This window comes from Halyomorpha halys, unplaced genomic scaffold, assembly GCF_000696795.3.
Source record: "Halyomorpha halys isolate HHAL.00 unplaced genomic scaffold, Hhal_1.1 Scaffold17.1, whole genome shotgun sequence".
Lineage (NCBI taxonomy): Eukaryota > Metazoa > Arthropoda > Insecta > Hemiptera > Pentatomidae > Halyomorpha > Halyomorpha halys.
This window is the reverse complement of record NW_027112056.1, coordinates 460,963-486,176: the sequence shown is the minus strand read 5'-3', so window position 1 is coordinate 486,176 and position 25,214 is coordinate 460,963. Positions and strand designations below refer to the sequence as shown.

General features: G+C 31.4%; 1 protein-coding gene across 11 annotated transcripts in view; it reads left to right on the top strand.

Moving 5' to 3' along the window:
- LOC106680323 (oxidation resistance protein 1) overlaps positions 1-25,214 on the top strand; it is an 867,959-nt gene that overhangs the window by 429,160 nt on the left and 413,585 nt on the right. The gene's annotated exons all lie outside the window — the stretch shown is intronic.

Genomic DNA, 25,214 nt, shown 5'->3' with positions numbered 1-25,214 from the left:
TAGAGATAGCCAAAGTGATTCTTTCTGCCAGAGGGAGTGTTGGGTTTCGTTTCTGCCGAAAAGCTATGGAGAATTTAGATCGAAAAATATATTTGTAAGTTGGATGATTTGTTTGTTCGAATAATTTGGAAACGTAGTTGATGGCTAGTTTTTGTCTCCTAAATGATAGCGGAGGTAGGCCTGCTTCAGAGCAAATGCTGAAATTATGTATTTAAGTTTAATGGAATAAAATTACATACATTTTACATAAAATTACGTATTTTTTAACATTTTATCTAAAATAGACTTATTGTTCCTCTTAAGTACAATTAATTTTGTTTTGATTTTTAGGATAATTAACTATCGTAAAGTGGAATGACAATTGTACAGTTTTTAATTTTTTTTTTATTCCTAAACCTAATATACGTTTTTTTTTTTTTAATGGCATTATAATTTTCCATACAGCCAGGCATTAGTGCTTCATTTGTATTCCCATTATTTTCAGCATGGTTGGGGGGTCGAAGTTTTTCATTTTGTGGGACCACCACTCAATGAAATAAGACAACGCCCCAGGCCGGATTCGAACCGGCCCCGCCAATAGACCTCAGTATGGTTAGACTGTACCCAACCACTGAGCTACGGTCGGACCAAATATACGTTTTTACTATTGCAATAACGATTTTTCCCTTTATTTTTCAACTATCAGGCTTAACATTCATCACTGAAAAGAAAAATCCAAATATTAAGCAATACAAATCATTTTTTGTTTTGGACCATTTTCACTCTGCAATAAGGGTGACTTTGGTACAGCTTTTTTTTTTTTATCCTGGATTCAAAGGATATAAATTTTCTTGTACCATTTTCACCCGTTCACTCCCTAGAGGTTCTTGAAAGTTTCAGGACGTAACCTTAAAAAAAAATCAAAATAATAAACCGTTTAACAGTAACCTCCCCTCCACTCTGTATACTACCAATTTTTTGTTCGAAATCTCTCAACTGGATCAGGTGGGTGGTTCTGATTTATTCTTTACTTGTTTATTATTATTATTTTTTCTATTTATTCGTTCTCAACCTTTATTTAATCTCAATTTACTTCTTTATTTTCCGTCTTTTAGTGTGTTAAATTTTGTTTCTTATATCTATTTTTACGTATCCTGTTTATTTACAGCATAATAGTTTGCATATTTATTTTTTTTATTTATTCTTATCATCGTCTATTTTATATTATGACTATTTTTATTTCTTCTTTTGCCCGAACCAGATAGCATTCCTTCCATTATAAAATCCCTAACCACCCAAACCCACTAGTTTCTAACCTTGCTTCCTCTTTCATTTCTGGCAATCGACAAAAGAAAATGGCCACGAGATCTGCTAACGTAAAAACTTCATTACAGTGCTACCAATGGGTAGTTCTCTTCAGCCCTATATCACTCCAAAATCAAATTTACTAGATGTATGTTTATGAATGTACAGTTGTAAATAGCAATAAATAAATAATTTTTTTTTTTTTGTTCATTTGTTTATAATTTCCTCTCTTATGTTTATATAATTTTAACCCTACATAATTTATCTTTTTGTATCTTATTATCCTACTATGTCAAAATATTTTAGGTTGTTTTACTGGAAAATAAATTGTTGAAACGTTATCAAAACAGTTACTATAAAGCGGAAGTATACAGAGTGGAGGGGAGGCGAGCGTAAAACGATTTTTCAAAAACAAGAAAAATATAACACTATGATAATAATAATAACTATAAGAATTGTATAATTTAGGAAACATAAATATAAATTAAATGATAGTGGATTAATCTTCAGCAAGTAAATAGTTCTTAACTATTTATTGTTTTCTTTTTTTTTTTAATATCTTCTTCACAATTTCAAATTTATCACAAATAAATAATTTATCCTAATTGAAAAAAATGTCACTAATTAGATTTCTTGGTTTATAAAGCTTTTTTTTTTTAATACGTTTAGTAGAATAAATGATCTGAACCACCAAATAAAACAATAATAGGCTACATAAAAGACATTTCTTGCTTGAAAAATATTTATTCTTCAATCTGGGTGGCAAACCAGAAACACAATGAGGGCCCTACCCCAGGAACAATAAATAAACGCGAGGCCTACCCCAGAAACATCGCACAGATGTCAAGATCCTTAGGAAAAAATTCACTTTTTCCTTGGGCTTACTTTAACAGCTTCTATCCTTAAATTTTATATTCTCTTTTGTTCAGTATAATTCCTGGACGAACGTTCTCCTAATTTGTTCCTGTCGACAAGAGGCATTTTGTTACAGAATTCTCCCGTACAAGAGATTAAAAACATGGTCAATTTTAGTAAACAAGTTGGTACCATAATCTTCACCCATCATAATCATAATCACACCTCGGGTAAAAATGGTACACTGCTGGTGTACTAAAGCCTTACTTCCCTCATAAAATGCACATGTCTTGGTATTTGATTAATGTAAAATCATGGAATAATGTTTCCTGCTGTCGGATTTTTAATAAACCCGGATAATCGGGATTTTTTTGTTTCTTATTTTATTAAGTAATGTCGTTTTTGTTTTATTTTTTCACTTTAATCCAAGTTTAGCTATACTGTTTATTAGCTAACATAATAATTTAGTAATTTATTATTTAAATAATTATTATTATTTAATTTATAAATTATTAACATGTATAAATGGTTTTTAATTCGCCATTTAGGTATGTACTTTACAGACTAACCTTATTGTACGGGGGTTACCCCTAAATAAATTATTATTATTACTAATCGAGATCCACTTCAGAATAATATTAATACTAATTACAACGAAAAATTATTCAGACGAACACTCCACAACCCACGAGGAGTTGGCAACAGAAGTTAGAACGACTATTTCGAATGTGATATTGTGAAGTTACGAAAACAAAGATATTTTACTCTTATTATTTTATTTGTTTGACGAAAATAATTTGAGAGTCAAAATGTATTACTCTGCCATAGGGATCACAGTAACAGCGAATAAAAAATGGCGGTTAATACCAAGTTAAAATTTTTTTTTTCTTTTATCATTGATTTTTTTTGTACTCCATTTTTTCTCTCCAAAAACTCCAATAACACTTCTAGAGGAGAAGATCCCGAGACCATCTTCTTTTCAGACGCCTAGGAGGATTATTAGGTAATGAAGGAGAAACCAGGTTAGAGACAAATGGATTTGGGTGGTTGGGAAGTTTTCCATGGAAGGAGTGGTATCTGGTTCTGGCCAAATCGGCAACACATGGGACATTGAGGTCATGATGGATGACTTGATTTGTGACAAAGTAAGGAGTATTAAGGATTTTGGATTGTAAGGATTGGATTCGGGAGGAATTTGATGGTTTAGTGGAGCCCCAAAGCTCAACTCCGTATGTCCAGACAGGCCTTATAATAGTCATGTAGATCAGTCTTTTGTAATGGATTGGCAATTTAGACCGTTTGTCTAGTAAATGTTGCAATATTCGGATTCTACGAGCAGTTTCTTGTCTTTTCAGTCTTGTATGAGGATTCCATGTCAGTCGTTTGTCGAGATGTAGTCCTAAGTAACGGATCTGTTCAACAGGAATAAGTGGGTTATTTTTAAAGGATACTGTTGGGCAAGAGGTTATTGGTTTACGACGAAGGGTAAATGTGATTAGGTGGGATTTATTGGAATTAATTTTAATCCTCCAATTTTGGCACCATTCTTCAAAAACTACAAAAACGTCCTACAAAATTATCTAAAGTAAAATAAATTTTCTAAAAAAATAAAAGGGTTATCCTTTCCGCCCGGATCCGCCCCAGTAAAACCTCCAGGGAACGACGGTCATATAGCACTTTTGCTTAAAATGGATAAAGTATACTTTAACAAGTTAAATCAAATAACATTTTTTGCGAATTATAATCGGGATCCGGAGTTTAGAGTAATATAGATAGCTGACCGTAGATTAATAATTGAAGATGGTCGGGAATGCGTTCAGCAAAAAAGAACACAAATAAACAAAAAGTATTTATTCATGCCAACTTTACGACCTGATTTTCAGGTCTTCATCTGAGAGCTTGCAGAAGAGATAACGTTCAGCCGAAACTTTGGCATGAATAAATAATTTTTATTCTTTTTTGCTGAACGAGGGTACGTTTAGCAAAAAAAGAACATCTCCAAATAATAATAATAAAAACGAAAAATTACTCAAATGAACACTCTACAACTCATTGGGACTCGGTAACAGAAGTTAGAATGATTATGCCGAATATTATGTTATTGGAAAGTTACGAAAACAAATCCAACAAGGTCGTGAAAAAGAAAAATGCAAATCTGACAGTTGGTAATGTTAGGGTAACTTAAAGCGAACTCATGAAACCTCCAGCACTCAGTCTGGACTCTTTTGTGACGTACCATAGTCACCTTACTCTACGGCATCTCTCATTATTAGTAGCGATAAGATATGTATAAATATGGAATATAATAGAATGAAAGAATTTGATAAATAATAAAGGAAAAAGCAACACTTAACGAAACGGCTAAAACAAGTGTTGGTTTTGTTAAACACTTGAATTTTATGCAGGAATAAAGTTTATATTCGTTTTTCACATCTCAAGAAGCGTTATTTCGATTTAAATGTATTTATTTATTTCTATCTAAATATTTTTTAAATACATAAGATATACATTGTCATAAAATAGGTTAATGTCTATAAAAGTTGACGATCGGATTCCTTCTATTGAAATGAGAGAATCGAGTTATACATATTTTCGCTGATATCGATTTATCCCAACTCCCCCAGGCAGTCTACACTCACAAGTGAAGGCCACTAGTCTAAGGCCACGCCAAGCGGCTCTAGTTTATTGTTATATATTTATAGTTTTATTTTATGTTATATTTACATTCATAAATAGGAAAAATGAATACAATAATAAATAAATTTTTTGAAAGTATGGTTATAACTCGATAATATGAAGAAAGAAAGAAACGCCTTCGAATTCATATTTTCCAACAATGCCCATATTTCACACCACACCTCAATAGCTTAGGACTAAACCAAGATATTTCAAAAACCCTCGGAGACGATAATAAAACAATATAATTAATGTTTCAGTTTCTAAAATCACAACATTTACTGGCAAAAATATAACATTGGACGGAAGGAAAAAAAACAATAATAATAAAATAAAATAATAAATAATCAAATTATAAAATTAAACGAATATAAGCAAAATTAAATAAAATATATATATGTATATATAGACCGTAAAAATTTAAATATAAGAAGATAGTCAGGGTTGCGGTCGAAAATAGAACCAATAGTTTATAACTATTTTAATGTCCGACGTTTCGTCCCACTTTGCAGGGCTTCTTCCGGGCTAAAAAGATACAAAACAAACTGAGAATATTACAACAATAAGGTAAATAATATTATATAATTTTTACATAATATTTATCCTAGCTTAAATTACCTTATTGTTGTAATATTCTCCGGTTTTTTTTGTATCTTTTTAGCCCTGATGAAGCCCTGGAAGGTGGGGCGAAATGTCGGACATTAAAATAGTTATAAACTATTTGTTCAATTTTCGACCGCAACCCTGACCATCTTCTTATATTTAAATAAAATATAAATGGCGTTGATGACCAATGAAGTTTGGCGCCACTAAACAAAAACAAACAAATTCCATAATGTGGTTGGCCGAATACAACTAATAGATTCCTATAATTCAGCTTTTCGGAAAAAATAAATGTTTGTACTTTTCTAATAATGGATTTTTTTTTAATGTGATCAAATTTTCAAGAAGTGCTACTTTCTCCTAGAATGGTGTTAAGTTATTGAACATTTACTTTCAATACATCCTATCACATATTTAAAAATATATTGAAATATTTAATGTATATAGCAAACTTAACTATATATTTCAACTATTATATAATAATCTTAACTACTATATAACTTGTCAAATATTACATTTTTTTCTGTTCTTTTTTTCAGGTAAGTGACAAGGCTTTCTTATTTTGCAGAATATGGGTATGTAAATTTTAAAATAACTATTGTATATAATTGTATAAGGATTATCGATAATGTGTGAATGTTAATATCTTAAAATATCGGTATTATAATATATAATATATTATAGTTAGCTATTATAGTTTCTATAAGATCGAAAGAAAAATATCAATATTTTAGAAAATTTCAGTTTGAAACCGTATGACGACGGTTGGGTTGTGCATAGCCACCATAGATAGCAAAACAAATCCTCTTTCAATAAGACTGTTTTTATTCCCGCACCTTCCTTCTAGACATTTTATTTTAATTTATTTATTTAAATATTAATATTGGGTTTTGGTAGTCAAACTTTAATTTCCCGATACACAGGGAATAAACTTCAATATATATTTTTAAAAAAAAATCTAGTCTAGGCTCAACTGTTACTAGACCAACGGTTGTGCAATATGATTTGGTAAGAATCACGCTAATCTGCCAGGTTTTTCACAATTAAGGATACCCACAGGGTTGACTCACGAATAAATAATTAACTGCCACAACCGGATTCGAACCCGGATCCTTGTAATTAGATGCAAATTGCCTTACCACTGAGCCATTCCTCTTCCTAATATATCCTATATATGTCTCTTTATCATTCGATCTCTATAACCTTAATTTAAAGATTAGAAGAGGCGCCTGAAATGAAGATGTCCACGAGACCTGCTAATGTAAAACTTTATTAGAGTGCTACCAATGGTTAGTTTTTCGACACCCCTGTAACACTCCATTTTAACTGAGATCAAATTTACTAAATGTATCATAATGTACAGTTGGAAATAGCAATAAATAAAAAATATAATAAAATTAGAATATTAGCGATTTTTTTTACCTTTTACTCTAATTTATCAATTAATAATTTACTTATTATTTTATTTTTTCTTCTATATTTGAATGTTGTTATTTTCTAATAGCGGTTAGGAGTATTGGACGTTTGTTGAGTTTTTGGAACGGTAAAAAGATTTATAAAATGTAGGAATAGTATTGCTACAGGAATATGTGAAAAGCCCTGAATATGACAAGTTATTCCCTTCGTCAAAAGCTACCCTTTTCCTGCTCGCTCTTTAATAATGCAACCCCCTCTCGTAGTAGACCGAGTTCTGCATGAATAATATTGTTATGGGCCAATAGTATAGAACAGTTTTACTAAAGCGTGAGAAAAATCTTCTTTTTAGTTATGATTATAGAGAAATGTTTTAAATTCTTTAAGTGCTTTATTATTAGTATATTGTATATATTTATTTATTGGACATATAAGGCAAACATAGCTACATATATCACTGTAGTAATTTTACTAGAATAGTAAATTGAGAATCATTTATATAAACCAATAACAAACAATACACTTAAGCTGGGCGTTGAATTACATGCAATAGCCTCAGCACTCCACTTCTCCATGACATTGATACTAACATAGTTTTCATTACCGACTCTTTAAGTTCACTAAAAGCCATGAAGATCATTTACCCGAAATACCCGGCAATCATAAAAATTCACAATTATACCAAAATGCTCGAAAACTTGGGAAAAAGTGTTTTGTTTATATTGGTGCCGGGTCACGTGGGGATCACTAGAAATGAACTGGCGGACATTGCAGCTAAACAAGCATTTGCTATTCCCGGTCGGGGCGCGGCCATTCTGACACCACAAGGAATAAGTCTTCCAATGAAAAATGAAGCCATGGACCACATCAAACCGTTCCAATCGTAGGGAGGAGGTAGATATTACCAGATTGAGAATAGGTCATACGAATTTAACTCATGCATATCTAAACAAAAAGCAACCACCGCCAAAATGTCAATACTGCAACAGTGTACTTACGATCAGTCACATATTTGAAGAATGTCATTTCTATTCCATGAATTTAAATAGATTAGGAGTGGAACCGAGTGTATCGGATGCTCTGAATGATGACCAGAACAACGTGGAAATGGTTTTGGTTTTCTTAAAAAGGAATAAGATTTAAACCCGAAAGTTTTTTATACGTACTAAATAATTCTAAAAAAATAAGTAATTATTTAAAGATATGAAATCTTTTTTTTTTTTATTTATTTAATGTGATTTACAACTGTACAAATAATAAATACAGTAAGTAAATATGTTGTATGTTTCATATACACTTGAAAATCTTGGGAAGGAACCACCCATTAGTGGTACTTCAAGCATTAATTTAAATTAGAAGGTCCCGTGGCCATCTTCTTTTCTGACGCCTCGGAGGGTTATCAGGGATTGTTAAGGATGAAAGATTAAGAACTAATAGATTAGGATGAGTGAGGAGTTTGGAATGAAAAGACGCATATCTGTTTTGGGCTAAATCTGCAACGAATGGGATGTTATGGTCTTTGTGAATGAGTTTATTTATAACGTAATAAGGAGCATCAAGGATTTTACGTAGGATTGGATGAGTGAGAAATTTTATGGTTTGGTGGAGCCCCAGAGCTCAATTCCATATGTCCAAATTGATCTGATTATTCTAGTGTATACTAATTTTTTGTTGTGAATGGGAAGTTTAGAGGGTTTGTCAAGTAAGTGTTGTAGTAGCAAATCTTGAAATAGAATTATAAAGTGCGAAACATATAATAACAATTTAAGTTCAAATCGTGAGGGTACTGATAAAAATTTATGCAAATAATTTGGGATTTTATGTTTCAGTTTCGACATGTATCGGATTCGGTTCTTTTGAAACGCAAGGTAGTTTGATGGGAAATTATAACAATTAGTACAAGAGCCGAAAAGGAGAAAAAATTCAGTCATTTTACCCCAATTTTAGATTGCTTTAATGAAAACTATGTATAATTACTAGTCAAAACTGATGAGTCTGCCAAGTATAGGTAGGGGGAATAAAAAGTGGCGTCTGTTTCAAAACGTTATAAGTTTTTTTTTGTTTTTCATTCGGAGCTCTATATCTTTAAAAATGTCATAAACAACACTAGAAAACCTAATATAACATTATTTAAAGTAGAGTAAATTTTCTAAAATATGAGCCCTAATATAGATATTTACGTTTAATAGTTCCTGAGAAATTTCTTTTTGAAAAGCAACATTTCATAAAAAATTCACTGAAAAATTATAAGTTAGTGAATTTATTTTGAGAAATCTATGGTTCAAGAACCGTTCGACTCTAATTAAAGCTAGTTTAATGTACTGTAAAGTAGTTTCTGAAGTTTATCTTTGCAGGAGTAGTAGTTTTTATGATATTTGCAAAAATAAATTAATTCTATTTGGTATTGTTCCGCGAGATTCGAACCTGAGGCCTTCCAGAGTGAACTCTCTCTCTTCGAAGGGCTCGCAGATTTTTCTCTTTTCACTCCACCCGTCTGATGGAGGTAATTTTTCTTAAATCGTAATGTTGGATCCAAGACCAGAGTTTAATTATTGCTCTCTTATTTAAAATATATTTATATTTAGAATAATCCTAAAACCGTAAGAAAAAAATTGTTTACCTTTGTTTTTATTGGTGTAATTTTTTATTTTATTTTTTAACCAATATTATAATTTATTTGTGAATTAATAAAGTTATGAATAATAAATATTGAACACTTCTCTTTAAATGGTCAGGTCGAATAGTTGAGTTCCCTATAAAGAGGAAACATAAGGGGAGTTAATATTGAACCTTGCGGGGCTCCAAGAGGGAGGGTTTTTGTCGAGGGTAAAAGTTTTAGTTGGAGAGATCCTTTCGTCGAAAAGTTGTATCTATTCATAACTTTTCATCGTGGCTGAGAGAATCAAATCTTAACAATTCCAGGAAGATATACGATGTTTAAAAAAAAATTTTATTAGTTTTGTGAAGGGCGTTAACTGGTGGATTTATGAGATTAATTATATAACTCCGAATGTAGGTCATTCTTCCAGATAGTCTCAATCCGACTATAATTATTAAAATAAATTATTAGTCCTAATAAATTTCTAAAAAAATCACGAATTACATTTCTAGCTAATTATTTTTGGATGTAAGCCATTCATGTCTTCCACTACAATCAATGAAGGGTTACGGGTGTTGTACTTTGTAAGGAAGTACTGTTATTAGACCAACGGTTGTGCCAGGAGGTGATTCATTTAAAATTATGCTCGACCGCCAGAATTTTCACCAATTAAAGATACTTGAGGCTGGGTGGATCCCGAAGGGCTTTAGAACCCACATGGTTGGCACTCCGTTACAATAACTAAATAAATAATTATCTGTCACAGCTGGATTTGAACCAGGTTCCTGGGAGTTAGTAGTATATTGCCTTACCACTGAGCCACATCACATTATAGTGTGAGATACTATTGTACAGTTAATCTGAGGGTAAAGGAGTGATAAATTATTAACGAAACTAATAAAGTCAGAAATAACATCTAATTATGTATAATTATTGACTAAGCAAAAAGAACCGTTATTAAATTGCAAGTATAATAGGTAAATTATGATGTAGATTACATAAAAATGTAGAAGGAAGAAAGAAAGTAGTTAGCAAATATTTATTTTCCTACGTTTCGCCTCACGTTGTAGAGCTTCATGAGGGCTAAAAGATATTTTAAAAAACTAAAAGTATTTAGACATTTTTGGATACTGAGAAACAAATAAGTAAATTAAGGTTTATATTATATTAAAATTATGTAAATATAGTTTTTCCTTTATATTAAAGATTATATATAAACACAAATTAGAAATAAAAATAGTAATATGATAAAATAGACATATTAAAAATAGAAAATTATATATGAAAAAAATAAAATAAATTAACTCACTAAAAGACGGAAAATTTGGGAAGCAAGAAAACGGAAAGATCAAGAAAGAATGAATAATAATAATAATAAATAAATAAAAATAGTAAAGAACAAATGAGTACCATCTTGTTCCAGTTGAAAAGTATCGAAATAGTGACAAAAAAGCGAAAGTATACAAAGTAGAGAGGAAGCGACCATTTTGTTTAGTTAATAATTTATCACTCCTTTACCTTTATATTAATTCTACCAACGCATTTTGTATTGTAGCCCTGATGATTATCTACAATGTAGGTCGAAACGTCGGCAGAAAATAAATGAATATTACTATTTGTTTTCTTCATTATTAAACAATTTGGCACAGCACTCACTGTCAGTGTACTATTTGTTATGATATTACTACGACAGATATATATCTAATGGAAATCGGCTTTTAGGAACTATAAAGAAAAATTCTTCTCTCTCTCTTTCTTTTTTTTTTATCCTAGTATTTATTTTTAAGCCTGATACGCTTCCCTGGAATAATGGTAGGAAGAGCAGTGAATTTTCTGGAAATAGGCTTCCAGATTTGTAGTTATTATGCAAAAGATAGCAGAAGAAATATGAATTTGGTTTTCCAATAATTTAAAACTAATCTTCCTTATCGCGCTTTTCGAATTGAAAAAAAAAAAAAAACGCTCTCACTTGAATGGAATATATTACCATCCTCCTGGAAGCGTTTGGCTGAGTACTATCTGGAATTCCATTTGTTCCAGTTTACTCGGAAGTTTAACTGGGTGAGCTCACCCGAAATTGGAATCGATGTGATAACTTTTATCGATAAATATTGGAGTGTTGTTGGTCGAGTACTACCTGAGCTGACCTAGCTTTGAGCTGACATCGATCTCCAGGCATGAGCTCACCCAAAGGTCATCCACCCGCCGCCTCTACAGCTCGTGGGTACAATCTACTCTCTCTCTCCTCTCTCTCTCTCTCTCTCCCTCTCTCTCTCTCTCTCTCTCGATATTAATTGTTCCCAGAACTACGGGATTTGATTTATGGCTGAAAGGGAGATTGTGATTCCTGCAATTAAGTAAATTTAATCCTTCGTCTCGGATCATTGCTTCCATTAATATTGCTTGTAACTTGAATATTGCATATTAATATCTCACTAAAGCAGATGATTTTTAAATTATATATCTACTAATTTGCGAGAAATCTCACATTAAGTATGTTTTCCTTCATCTTTTTAATTGATTCGAACAATAAAAACAATATAATATCATTGATTGGAGAAGATGGTCCGGGGAGGGGTGGGGAAAGAACAACAGCAAAGAACAACATAAACAAACAAAAAAAAAAATTTATTTATGCCGACGTTTCGACCTGAGTTCAGGTCTTCATCAGGGCTATAGAACAAAAGAGATAACAAACATCATTTAGAGAAACATAAAATTGAAAAGAAATAGTATAAAATAAATTTGGAATTATAAAAAATATTGAATTGAATAATAAATAATATAAATTGATAATTGAATAATAAAAAATAATTTATTGATAATCATGGAAAAAGACGGTAGCAGATTGATAACAGCGATAGATGAAATATAATATTATGTAGGTAAGAAGATATGTAAAATATAAGATATGCAAGTAGTGTCTTAAATGAGTGACATATTTGAATTACAATTACTGTCACTTACTCACTATATTTCATTTTCTGTCATATTGTTCAATTTGTAGATTCATAATTGTTTTTTCAATTTTTTTTCTTGACAAATATTGAAAAGTTTTTCTCAAAGGTTTTATATGTCTTATGGGTCCCTAACTATGAATTTTAGATTTTTTATCTCGCCAGCTAGCATTTTCACAATGGAAATAGAGGAATAACACAATTATGAAACTTTTAGCTCTTTGCTTACAACTAAGCATTTTTAGAATATTAACATTAATAAAAAAAAAAAAAAAAAATTAAAAATTCAAGAAGAATCGATAAAAAAAAAAAATTAAAGCTTACCAAATTTCCTTTCAATCTATTCTAGAGGTCAACATTTCATGATCAATTAAATTTTTGTGTCCCATATGTTGCAGATTTGGCCAAAACCAGATACCATTCCTTCCATGATAAATTTCCCAACCACCCAAATCCATTTGTTTCTCACCTGCCTTCTTCTTCATTACCGAATAATTCTCCTAGGCGTCTGAAATGAAGATGGCCTCGGGATCTTCTCTAGAAATGTTATTGGACTTCTGTCGATGGGTAGATTCTCTACATGTTTGTATCATGTTACTATGTCACCTACAGCAAATTTACTTATATATATTTTTAAACAGTTGTAAATGACAATAAATAAATTATTTGAAAAAAAAAAATTTTTAGACCATTTCATTGAAATGTTAGCAAAGTTTAACACTTTTTATCAATCAATTATATAATGATATAAGAAACTATACTATCCTTAATACTGATAAATAGCCTTTGTTTATGTTTTAAGTTTGTTTTTTTTATAAATTTATTTATTTTATTATTACACTGTTACTATAAAGCATTGTCGTTCCCAAATTTCTAATACTTTCCAAAGGAAACCCAAGACGCACTCAAGTTTCAAAAACACTAACCCTTGCACTAATTCCACCCTGCTCAGAACTCGAGAGTGGCAGAAAAGTGGAGAGCGGTTTTTGTGCCCTGAGTTGCTGAGTGGTCTACGCAGAGATGAAAGGACTCGGGACACTTCTCATAAAGACGATATTAAAATTTAGCCCCCAAGGTGTCCTTAAAACCATAATCCTTTATTCTCCTTGATTTTTTTTCTTTTTCGGTTTTCAGTTTCTTTTTTATTTTTCGCTTTAGGCAACCTTCTCAAATTGCATGATGAAACATGAAGTAGACGTTGTTATTTTCTTTTTATTCTGATATAAATTTTTTTTTTTTAATTTTAATCTAGAAAGATTTCCTATGTAAAAAGTTACTTACATTTTCTATTTTTTTTTTCTCGAATATATATTTATTCAAAAAAATCAATACAATTTGCCATAAAATAAAGACATATAGTATTAGTGTTCTAATAATCAATCATACAGTATATACAGAAATAGAAGGGGAAAAAAAAGGGAAAAAGGAAAAAAAAAGTTGATAATAACACTTTTACTCATTAAATCAATAGGAAAAAAATTTAGAAATAATAATGAAATATATAAATAAAAGAAAATACTATCATGATTTGTATAAATAAAAATATGAATCATAATGAGGTGAAGATAGTTGACCGTAGATATCTAAGAGGAGGAGATAGTAGGGAGGTGCGGTCAGCAGAAAAAACACAAATAAACAAAAGAATATTTATTTGCACCAACGTTTCGACCTGATTTTCCAGGTCTTCATCAGGGCTATAAAAACCTATAACTGTGAGTTCTTTCTCTCGTATCTTGTACTCATATGTATAACTACATAGGTTTTCAATTTTACTCATCAATATATCTTTCTTATCTAATTTATATGTTGCTCACATTTATATGTATATAAACAATAGTTTTATATGGTCTCATTGTTTATTTGAAAAGCCTACCTCAAAAACGAAAAGTCTTCAAAAACCGAAATTTCATATTTACGACGGGTACATACCGGGGATGTTATAGCAACTTATCCGATAAAACCGACTAACCAAAAGTGCAACTTTGTAGAATCGATTTTTCAATTTTATCGAAAACATCTCAAACAATTTTCAATAACAAAACGAATTGCTATGTAAATGTACAAAATTAAACGATCTTCAATTTCAGCTACGTGTTATCCTCATAGATATAGTTTGCTAAGATCAAATTTACTGAATGTATTATATAATATACAGTTGTAAATTCCATTAAATATATTTTAAATAAAATTATTCTGAAATAAAAACATGCCTTGTGACTCTGTACCAATTTAGCATTGAATAATGCTTATAGCAGAATGGCAGTTTTAGAAAACTATTATACTGGTACTCTAAATTTTAACTGTAGGTAACAGGGAGTTGAGCTTCATGAACCTTTTTTTTTTTTTAATTTAATCCTGTATTGTCTCTATTTGAAATTGTTGTCAATACCAAGCTTATTCACAAGACACTATCATCTTTAATCATATAATCAAAATATCCAGATGCATATGAGCCGTTCAGTGCACACATCGATTAACTCCATGAAACAAAGAAACGATGAGGTACTGTATATTGTTTTCTAAAATTCCTGTTATAATATAAATTCAAATATATAATGTAGAATGCATAAATACAGATATAGCTTTCATCTAACGGTATATAAAATTAATAAGAAAGAATAGCAAAAAAATTATCGTCAGTAATGTTACAGTTCTTGATGCAGATATGCATCTGCACTTTATATCGACAAATGTTTTTATTTTTCCTCCCTTATTCCTGTTTGCCAAACCTTTTGTTCTGTTATGCTTTTGTAAATTTCGTGTCCATTTATCAGGATTACGACTTCTTTTACTTCCAATCAATGTGTTTGTTGGGAAATTTGTACTGTTGCAATCAGATGAATCCGGGGAAAACGATAAACGTCTTCTTGGACCAGACTTTCTGTTGATAAAGCGTATTGAAGAACCATCAGTGTTTTCCTCATCCACATTATTATTAGTCTCACCCGTCTTGATTATAACGGTATAATATTTATTCTTTAAAAACAATCTGGGAATAATGTTGAAAATACCAAGAGAATATGTAGTCCATATAATATTGGTGAAGTATACAATAACATTCAGCGTGCGAGATCACTGTTATACTAACTTCCGTTTGCATTGCGCTTCTTTTCATCTGTTTGCCGATGTGATTTTGTTACCAATATCGTTGGGGGGGGGGGGAGAAGCACCTGCGACTGTTTTAAAAAAAAGAGCGATGATGCAGGGCCGGAACAAATAATAATATAATTGCGTTGTTGAAACGATTTACATTAGAGTATAGAGTTAATCACAATGGCTTCTGAAATAATTTACTTATTATTCAATTGCAAAAAAAAAATTGGCGTTTAATGGTGTTAATCTGTATTATTCAGGAAAGCTATAATAAATATAAAAAGTAATGACTATACTAAGTGCTTTGACACTTAAATTTAAGATTTTTCAAAAAGTGGAGTTAATCGATGTGTGCACTGAACGGCTCATATATTCATTGACTTTAAAAATAGCTCAGTATATCCCAGAAATTGATTAGTGGTTGAGTTAATTTAAGAAGGAACAGCAGCCAAGATAAGACTAATGAACAACCCTTACCGCAGAGGTTCTTAACCTTTTTACTGATCGTCCTCCGCACCTCTTAATAAGAAGGGCCCTCACCCACCTAAAAATAGGCTATCGCAACTCCTTGTATCTAAAAATAAGATCCTTTAAAAAATCTAAGGGAAAATAGACAGTAATAGAAATCTCAACAAAATTTATAACTAATGTACATTTACTGGTATCACTAATAATATATATCCCATAGAAAACATATTTATTTATTATTTTTGTCAAAATAATAAAAAAAAAAAATCTGCGCGCGCATCATACAAATTTCACATACCACCTAGCTTTGAGATAAAATTAATCTTCTCTTGTTATAGAAAAGATAGTAAAAGAACCGTGGTGAAAAAAATACACAAATTTTTATTACTTTAATGAAAACTATCTATAATTGATGAGCCGGCCAAGTATAGGTAGGAGAAATAAAATATAGTGGTTCTTTGAAAACGTTAAAAAAAAAAAATTAATGTTTCATTCGGAGCTCTATATCTTTATAACTATCAACATTAGGAAACCTAAGCTTTATCATTTAAAGTAGAGTAAATTTTCTAAAATATCAACTCCATTAGTGCTATTTGGGTTCAATAGTTCCGGAGATATTTCAGAGAGTTGTAGAGATAAGCAACATTTCATAAAAAAATGTACTAAAAAATCCGTAGAGACTGTATTTATTTTCAGACAACAATATTTCAGAAACAATTCGACGTACAGATGCCTATTGGCACTCAAATTAAAGCTAGTTAAATGTTTTATAAAGTAGTTTATGACTTTAATTATATTATTTCAAAAATTTTTTGAGACAAGGTAATATTTATTAAATAAATCAATATTATATCCAAATCAGTCTCAACACTTTATTTATTCATTTGTCCAACGTTTCGGCCTTTCTAGCCATCTTCAGGGACATCTTCAATATAAAAATCCTTCTCACATTAATTTATATTTTCTATTTGCAGGCTATTCTGCCCAGGTCAATTTCTTTATTTAAAGTTAAAACCTCTTTATTTAAATTTTAAAACCATTCATTTATTTTTTCTATAAGATTATTCACAGTATAAAACACCACACCATATGGTTTTAAAATTTAAATAAAGAGGTTTTAACTTTAAATAAAGAAATTGACCTGGGCAGAATAGCCTGCAAATAGAAAATATAAATTAATGTGATAAGGATTTTTATATTGAAGATGTCCCTGAAGATGGCTAGAAAGGCCGAAACGTTGGACAAATGAATAAATAAAGTGTTGAGACTGATTTGGATATAAATTGATTTATTTAATAAGTAGTTTATGACGTTTATCTTTGTAGGAGTATTAATTTATGTGATATATTCTAAAATAAATTCAGTAGTATTACAGGACTAACGTTTGTGAAAGGAGGTGACTGGTTCAAAATTTGACCGTCAGATTTTTACCCAATTCAGAGTAGGACTTAGGCGTCTCAGAGGATTGTCGGAAATGGAAGAGGAAGCAAGGTTAGAAACTAGTGGATTTGGGTGGTTAGGGAGTTTATGATGGAAGGAATGGTATGTGGTTCTGGCTATATTGCTTACATATGGAACATTAAGGTCTTTATGTATGATTTTATTTGTGACAAAGTAAGGAGCATTGAGGATTTTGGATGGTAAGGATTGGATACGAGAGGAATTTGAAGGTTTAGTGGAGCCCCAAAGCTCAACAGATGGGCCTTATTATTGTCATGTAGATCAGTCTTTTGTAATGAGTTGGAAGTTTGGACCGTTTGTCTAGTAAGTGCTGTAATAGTCGAAATCGACGTGCAGTTTCCTGTCTTTTTAGTCTTCTGTGAGGATTCGAGGTTAGTTGTTAGAATAAAATTATTTTAATTTTCTTAAAATTTTACTTATTAAAACATGTATGAATATAAAATTCGTTTTATTTACATTACCTATTTAAAAAAAAGTAAATGTATCTAATTACTATTTTGTGTATATATTCATTTATACTTATGTATTTATTCACAACAGTAAAACAACTTTTTATTTTATTCTGGTAATTTTTGACATACGGATCTAAAGAGTACTACCCTGTTCTAACCATGGTAGGGGAGTCAATTTTTAACTTCATGGGACCGCTTCAGGAATAAATGTCGACCTTCCTCTGGGCCGAATTTAAACCGGACCCTTTAACAAACATTATCTTTTCATATTCCGTTTACAACTATCTATAAGCTCTAAATATTTTAAGTGAATGGGCATGTAAAGAGAAAAAAAAACTACATTGAAGTTAACTTTCATTAATAAGAAACCATGCTCGCTATTCAGAGGCTTTCCTGTATTTCTCCCTCCCCCCTTTTTTAAAAAACTTTTTAAAACCATTTCTTCCATTTTGTTTCCATAATAATATCAGATAAATTTTATATTCCAGTATAACCTGCAATATACATCGAGGTTTCTTAAAACAGAGCTCATTTGTGAGATTGGATCTCCTATGGGAGTTTTATTCATGTAGAGAACTCGTTAAAGATTCAGGCTATATCGAACACGCAATCAGCTTCTTTTAGGTTTCTCCGTTTCCAGCCCTAAACATCTGAAATTACCTCAAACAGGGCTGAGTTTAATTTCCTAACATTAAAAAAGTAAGTCATAAAACATTCTGTGAGTATAACTCATCAATTATGATTATAGGGTATTTTATTGAGCCGGTAAGCCCGTCGTAATCTGTTAAAGAATAGAAGGCATTAAAGAGTTAAAGAGTAGTATCTTAGGGATATTTCTGTAATAAAGGGATATTACTGTAATAAAAGTTGAGCTTTATGACCTCAATGTTTCTATTATTGAAATTATACTCTAAACTTCCTATTCACTACAAAAAATTAGTATTTTTCTCCCGCATCCAATCCTTAATATCCAAAATCCTACGTAAAATCCTTGATGCTCCTTACAACGTTACAAATAAACTCATTCACAAAGACCTTAACATCCCATTCGTTGCAGATTTGGCCAAAACAGATGTGCATCTTTTCATTCCAAACTCCTTAACCATCCTAACCCTTTAATTCTTAATCTTTCTTCCTTAACAATCCCTAATAATCCTCCGAGGAGTCTGAAAAGAAGATGGACACGGGACCTTCTAATTTAAATTAATGTTTGAAGTACCACCAATGGGTGGTTCCTTCCCCAGATTTTCAAGTGTATATGAAACATACAATATATTTACCTATTCTATTATTTTGTAATTGTAAATCACCCTTATAGTAATCTCTGAATGGAAGATCACAGCCTTGGGTATTGTATAATAATAGGTGTGAAGTGAATAATATTGAATGCTAGAAGGTAGAGAGAGCTCTGAGCTTGGTTTCGATCGACCGGGCCCCTCGCCATAGGCTTTGCTAAGGACCTCTTCTATCTCCATTCCAGATAATGATCTCTAAATCAGACAGCCCTCTTCTGATATCAATTATTTATTTATGCTCAATAATATCATATAAATATTTTTTTTAAAATATATATTTATTACTATTGGCAATTCTACATTATTATACATTTAGTAAATCTGATCTAAGTTAAAATGGAGTGTTACATGCGTGTAGAGAAACTGCCCATTGGTAGCACTGTAATGACATTTTACATTAGCTGGTCTCGTGGCCATCTTCTTTTCAGGCGCCTCGGAGAATTGTCAGGAATGAAAGAGGATGCAAGATTAGAAACTAGGGGGTTTGAGTGGTTAGACAGTTTATAATGGAAGGAGTGATATCTGGTTCGGGCTAGATCGGTTACATAGGGAACATTAAGGTCTTTATGTATGATTTTATTTGTGACAATGTAAGGACCATTGAGGATTTTGGATTGTAAGGATCGGATAAGAGAGGAATTCAATTGGCCTTATTATAGTGATGTAGATCAGTCTTTTGTAATGGATTGGAAGTTTAGACCGTATGTCTAGTAAGTGTTGTAATAGTCGAAATCGACGTGCAGTTTCCTGTCTTTTCAGTCCTGTGTGAGGATTTCAGGTTAATCGCTTGTCCACATGTAGCCCAAGGTAGCGGATCTGTTCGACAGTAGTAAATATAAATATTAACTTATATGCTATTATATGTTTTATAAAATCATTAACTGTTTCCTATATTTATGCAATCCATGCGTACTGTTTACCTGCTTTCTTAATCCATACGTTGAAATATCTTATTGAATCCGGTATTTTACGCTTTTATTGGAAAGGGTCTTGTATCACTTACTTTATAATAATAATAATACTGAGTATTATTTTTTTTTAATTTATAAAATCGCTATTTAGTCTGAAACTACGCATTAAAATTTAATTTATTGGAGGAGAATGGTCCAGGTGCAGTAAATGAAAATCTCAGATATGAATAAATCTTTTTTTTTTTTTTTATTCTCAAAAAGTTTATATATTGATATAGATTACAATCGGCCAAACCATTGTGGGCAATAGATAATATGAATGAATAATCACATTCATACTAAAATAAAATAAAATAAGAATAAAAATAAATAAATAAATGAAAAAAAAAGCACATAAAAATAAATAAAATCTCTCCTAAAATATATACAAACAGAAGGATAAAGGAAATGAATAAAATCAAACTATGTATATGGACCGCAATTTGTGTCTATTGATGGTGCCGGTTCGAATCCGGCCTGGGACGTTGAATTTTTTCATTGGTGAGCGGTCCCACAAAATGAAGAACTTTGACCCCCAGCCATGGTTAGGCAGTATAGGACTCCAATGGGTGTCTTGGCCGAAAAAAAAAATATGTACATGAAAGAATAAATAAATAAAATAATAATAAAAATAAAATAATCTCTAGTCACATTTACACTCTCATATGCAATATTTACACAATCGACCTGAGGATCCCTGAGCCCACTCTATCCCCCACGTGTGAGGGGTAGAGCAGAGCTCAAGAGATCCCAGCGTATCCCTCTCACCGCATCACTGGTAATAGCCAGTGGAGGCAGAGCAAATGCGCTAAAACCGCTAACACACTAAGAATTAAATGAACATTAAAATCAAAATTTCTTAGATTCATGTGTTTGTAACATAACTAGCACAGAAAAATAATGTTAATTTATTATATTCATTTTTTTTTTCGTATAGGACTCGTTTCATACTTTTATTAGTTAACTTTATCCTGTAGTAAATTTTAACTTTTTCCACACTTTCGTATATATTTTTGTTATAAAGCTTTGTACCTGTTTATTAAATTATGTAATAAGTGGTATTTTGTTTGTTCCTAATTCAGAATTTTTCTTGTTTTTATTTACTTTTTCTTGGTAAGCAGCTATATGTATGTTTGTGTGTGTATATATGTATAAAAATAAATCTATATCGCTTCAACCCATGTAAGGTCAAGAGGATTACTTGGTTAGGAAGTACTGTTACTACACCAACTGTTGTACAAGGAGGTGATTCGGTTATAATCACTCTTCACCCACTTTATGAGCTTGTGCAGACCTCGGTAGGCTCCTGAACCCACTGGGTTGACTCACGACTGAAGTAACAATAAATAATTATTTGTCAGAGCCGGATTCGAACCTGGGTCCTTGGAGTTGCCTTACCACTGAGCCACTCCGCTCCTGTATATATGTATATTTATATTTTATTTGATGTAAAGGTGGTAAATATTTCTCGTAAATATAATTTTTTTTATTACATTTCTCATAAAAGGATATTTCACTGCCCTAGTACTTTTTTTTTTTTTACTTACTGTGTATTTGTATTTTTGAAATAAAAGTTATTATTATTAACAGCAGTTTCACCCTTTAATGTCTGCAATACCATTATTGGATTTTAAACTCGGCCGCTTTTCAGTGATATTAACCGCCATTAATTGCATTTATTAATGGTTCGATGCACGTTGAATGCAGCTGTTATCACCCTCTATGGTCAGTTTAATTCTATAATATATTTATCATGCATTTAATATTCTCTCTCTCTCTCTCTCTCGTAATAAAATTATCGATTATAGCGAAGCTTTTCGAGGATAATACACCTGTGGATAATGCTCTCCTAAAGCGTCCTCGATAGAATCGATCAGCCTTCCGATTGGTAATTTACTATCGATAAATAAATGATAAAGAATTAATATCAACAGGTCAACCAATTTCTGAGAAAACATCAATTCAGGTGAAAGGCGGCATTTCTTAATCATCACCTCATGGGTATAATCCTAACTACTTTTCTCGATTCTCGCAATCAATAATCGATAATAATAAATAATATAGTCGTCATAATTAGATTATAAAATATAAGTAACAATGATTTTAGGACTATGTTGTTTTTCGTATATAATAGAAAGTCTTTTTTTTTTTTTTTTTATGATAAAATGAGATGGTTAGGAAAAAATATGACCTGAAACTTTATCACACATTAGTGGCAAATTTACTACCGTTTTTTAAAAATTTATTTGTTGATATTTACAACTGTACATAAATACATCAAGTAAATTTGAGGAAATCATAATAGTATGGTACAAGCATGTAGAGAAACTACCCAATGGTAACACTCTAAAAACATTTTCACAATATAAGGTCTCGAGGCCATCTTCTTTTCACACGCCTCGGAGGATTGTCCGGAATAAAAGAGGACGCATGATTAGAGGCTTGAGTGTTTAGGGAGTTTGTAATGGAAGGATTGATATCTGGTTCGGACTAGATAGGTTACAAATGGAATAACTACCTATTTAATCCTCTTTTTTTAAAAATATGTAAGAAATTGGATTGCTAAAATAGAAAATGTTGAAATTTATAATATTTTGAATATGCTTTTACCGCTTTGAAATCTAGCTAATGTCAACTCCATTGTTAACATCAAAATGAGATAAAACCATTCTTTTTGAAAAATGTGCCAACAGATTCACTCACTCTAGCAAGCCAATTTTCAATTTTTTGTTTTTTCTTAGAGCTTTGTATGTTAAAATTGTTTGGGGGGGCTGAATCATCAAATGAATTTAGGGTTTTCCTTGTAACCTTTATAAGCTGCTTCATTTTTTGTTTAACTTTATTATTGTTAATTTAATTTTCCCTGCAGGCTTTTGATCGAGTCTGGCACCCGGGACTGCTTTACAAACTCCGTAAATTCCTACCTCCAACATATTTTCTCATCATCCGTTCCTTTCTTACTAATAGATTATTTCAAGTAAACCACAATGGTTCCTATTCATCCCTCTATTTTCAATCCGCTGGTGTTCCTCAAGGTAGTATCCTCGGACACATGTGTGCTCACAGTTAGTAATAACCCCTTAAGTTGAGCTTTGGGGCTCCACTAAACCTTCGAATTCCTCTCGTATCCAATCCTTACAATCCAAAATCCTTTGTAAAATCCTAAATCCTTCTTATTTTGTTACTAATAAAACCATCCATAAAGACCTAAATGTTCCTTATGTAACCAATCTAGCCCGAACTCGATATCATTCCTTCCATTATAAACTCCCTAACCACCCAAACCCACTAGTTTCTAACCTTGCTTCCTCTTCCATTCTTGGCAATCCTCCGAGGCGCCTGAAAAGAAGACGGCCTCGTGACCTTATATTGTAAAATGTTTTTAGAATTCTACTACTGGATAGTTTCTCTACATCCTGTATCATATCATTATGTCATTATGATCAAATTTACTGGTTGTATTTTTTTATACAGTTGTAAATATCAATAAATAAATTTAAAAAAAAATAAATACAAGTCAAAACTGCAGAAGTAACCAGTGTTTAAGACTTAAATTGGATACACTTTATTTGAAACATAAAAAAATAGTTATTGTTTATGATTCTGTACTACATGAAATATGACCTAGAATGAAAATCTTATCTCTCAATGAAGAAACATATAACTGGTATCTTACAATATTTGTCGAAAAAAATAGTCTAACTCTTACTGCTCTCTATCGGCAAAGAAACAAACCTTGTATCTTTCTCAGTAGACGTAATATTTAAGTTTTAAGTCAATATATATTTAATTTCATAATTATGAGAGATAGTTGACCGTGTATGACGAACGAGGAGAAGATGGTTGGGGGTGCGGTCAATGATAAACACAAATAAGTTGGGTTAACCTATTTTTAATGTGCCAACGTTTCGGCCATAGTTTTTAGCCTTCTATTTATTTTATTTTTTTTTACCGGACCCAAGGAGTTGAGCTTTAGAGCTCCCTACACCATATCATTCCTCTCATATCATCATTCTGTTTGAGTTTTGTTCTTTTGAATTTTTGTGGCTATTATATTCGATTCACTCTATTTGAATTATAAAAATGAACATAATAAAGATTGACTGAATGGAAGGAAACGTAGATATCGACAATATAGGTTGTTGATGACAAAAATTCATATAAATATTACAACATAACCTAAAATTTCAACCTCCGTTCTAGAATTTTTTTTTATTTAATTACCTAGACTTATAATTTCTTCATAAATATATATTTGTACTATTTTAAATAAAAAATAAAATACTAAAGTTAATTAACAAGATTTGAAACAATTTATTTACACCGAATCGATTAAATTTAAAAATATTCAATCTAAAACAAGAGTTAATTATTGAGTCCGAAGGTTGGGGAAATTCTTCAATTAACCAAAAAACGGACGCACAAATATTCATCTATTGGCAGTTCTGATAACAAACTTGTGGATGCAGCACAAGCTATGATTTGTGCCCAAAAAACGCTATAATGGGTTGGCTTCAAATTCAAGCCAACATGCACGAATTTGCCATTTATTCTTGGCAAATGTGTAGAGGCAACCTTACATTTTAACTGGGTTTTGATTTTTTTATTTATAATTTTCTTATTATATTGAAAATTCTAGCTATAGTATTTCTTAAAATAGTCTTATCAGTGTAAGCATGTTTTGACTGCAATAACTGATTAGCTGTCTAGTGAAGTTGGGAGTACTAGCGTAGCCACGGACCAGGGAGCAGTGACTATCGACTGGGGGCGCCCTACTTTTGGTCACCTGCTTTCCCCCTCTCTCCTCCCTGCCCTACTCTAGGGCTGTCTCTACCATTCTCTTCTCTAGGGCTAACTTTATTTCACGCTCTGGGGATTAGGGCCTGGTCCTAGGATAGAGATTCCCTAATATTGAAAATTATATTTAGGTATTGGAAAGTGAATGCAGGAATAACTTAGGCCTAAGTGCAACAGAAACATTGAACAAATAAATACAATTTTATTACCATTTTATATTGAAAGTAGTATAAGTCTATTTATTTTAGAATTGATATACCAGTGCGGCGAGAGGGATGCGCTGGGATCTCTTGAGCTCTGCTCTACCCCTC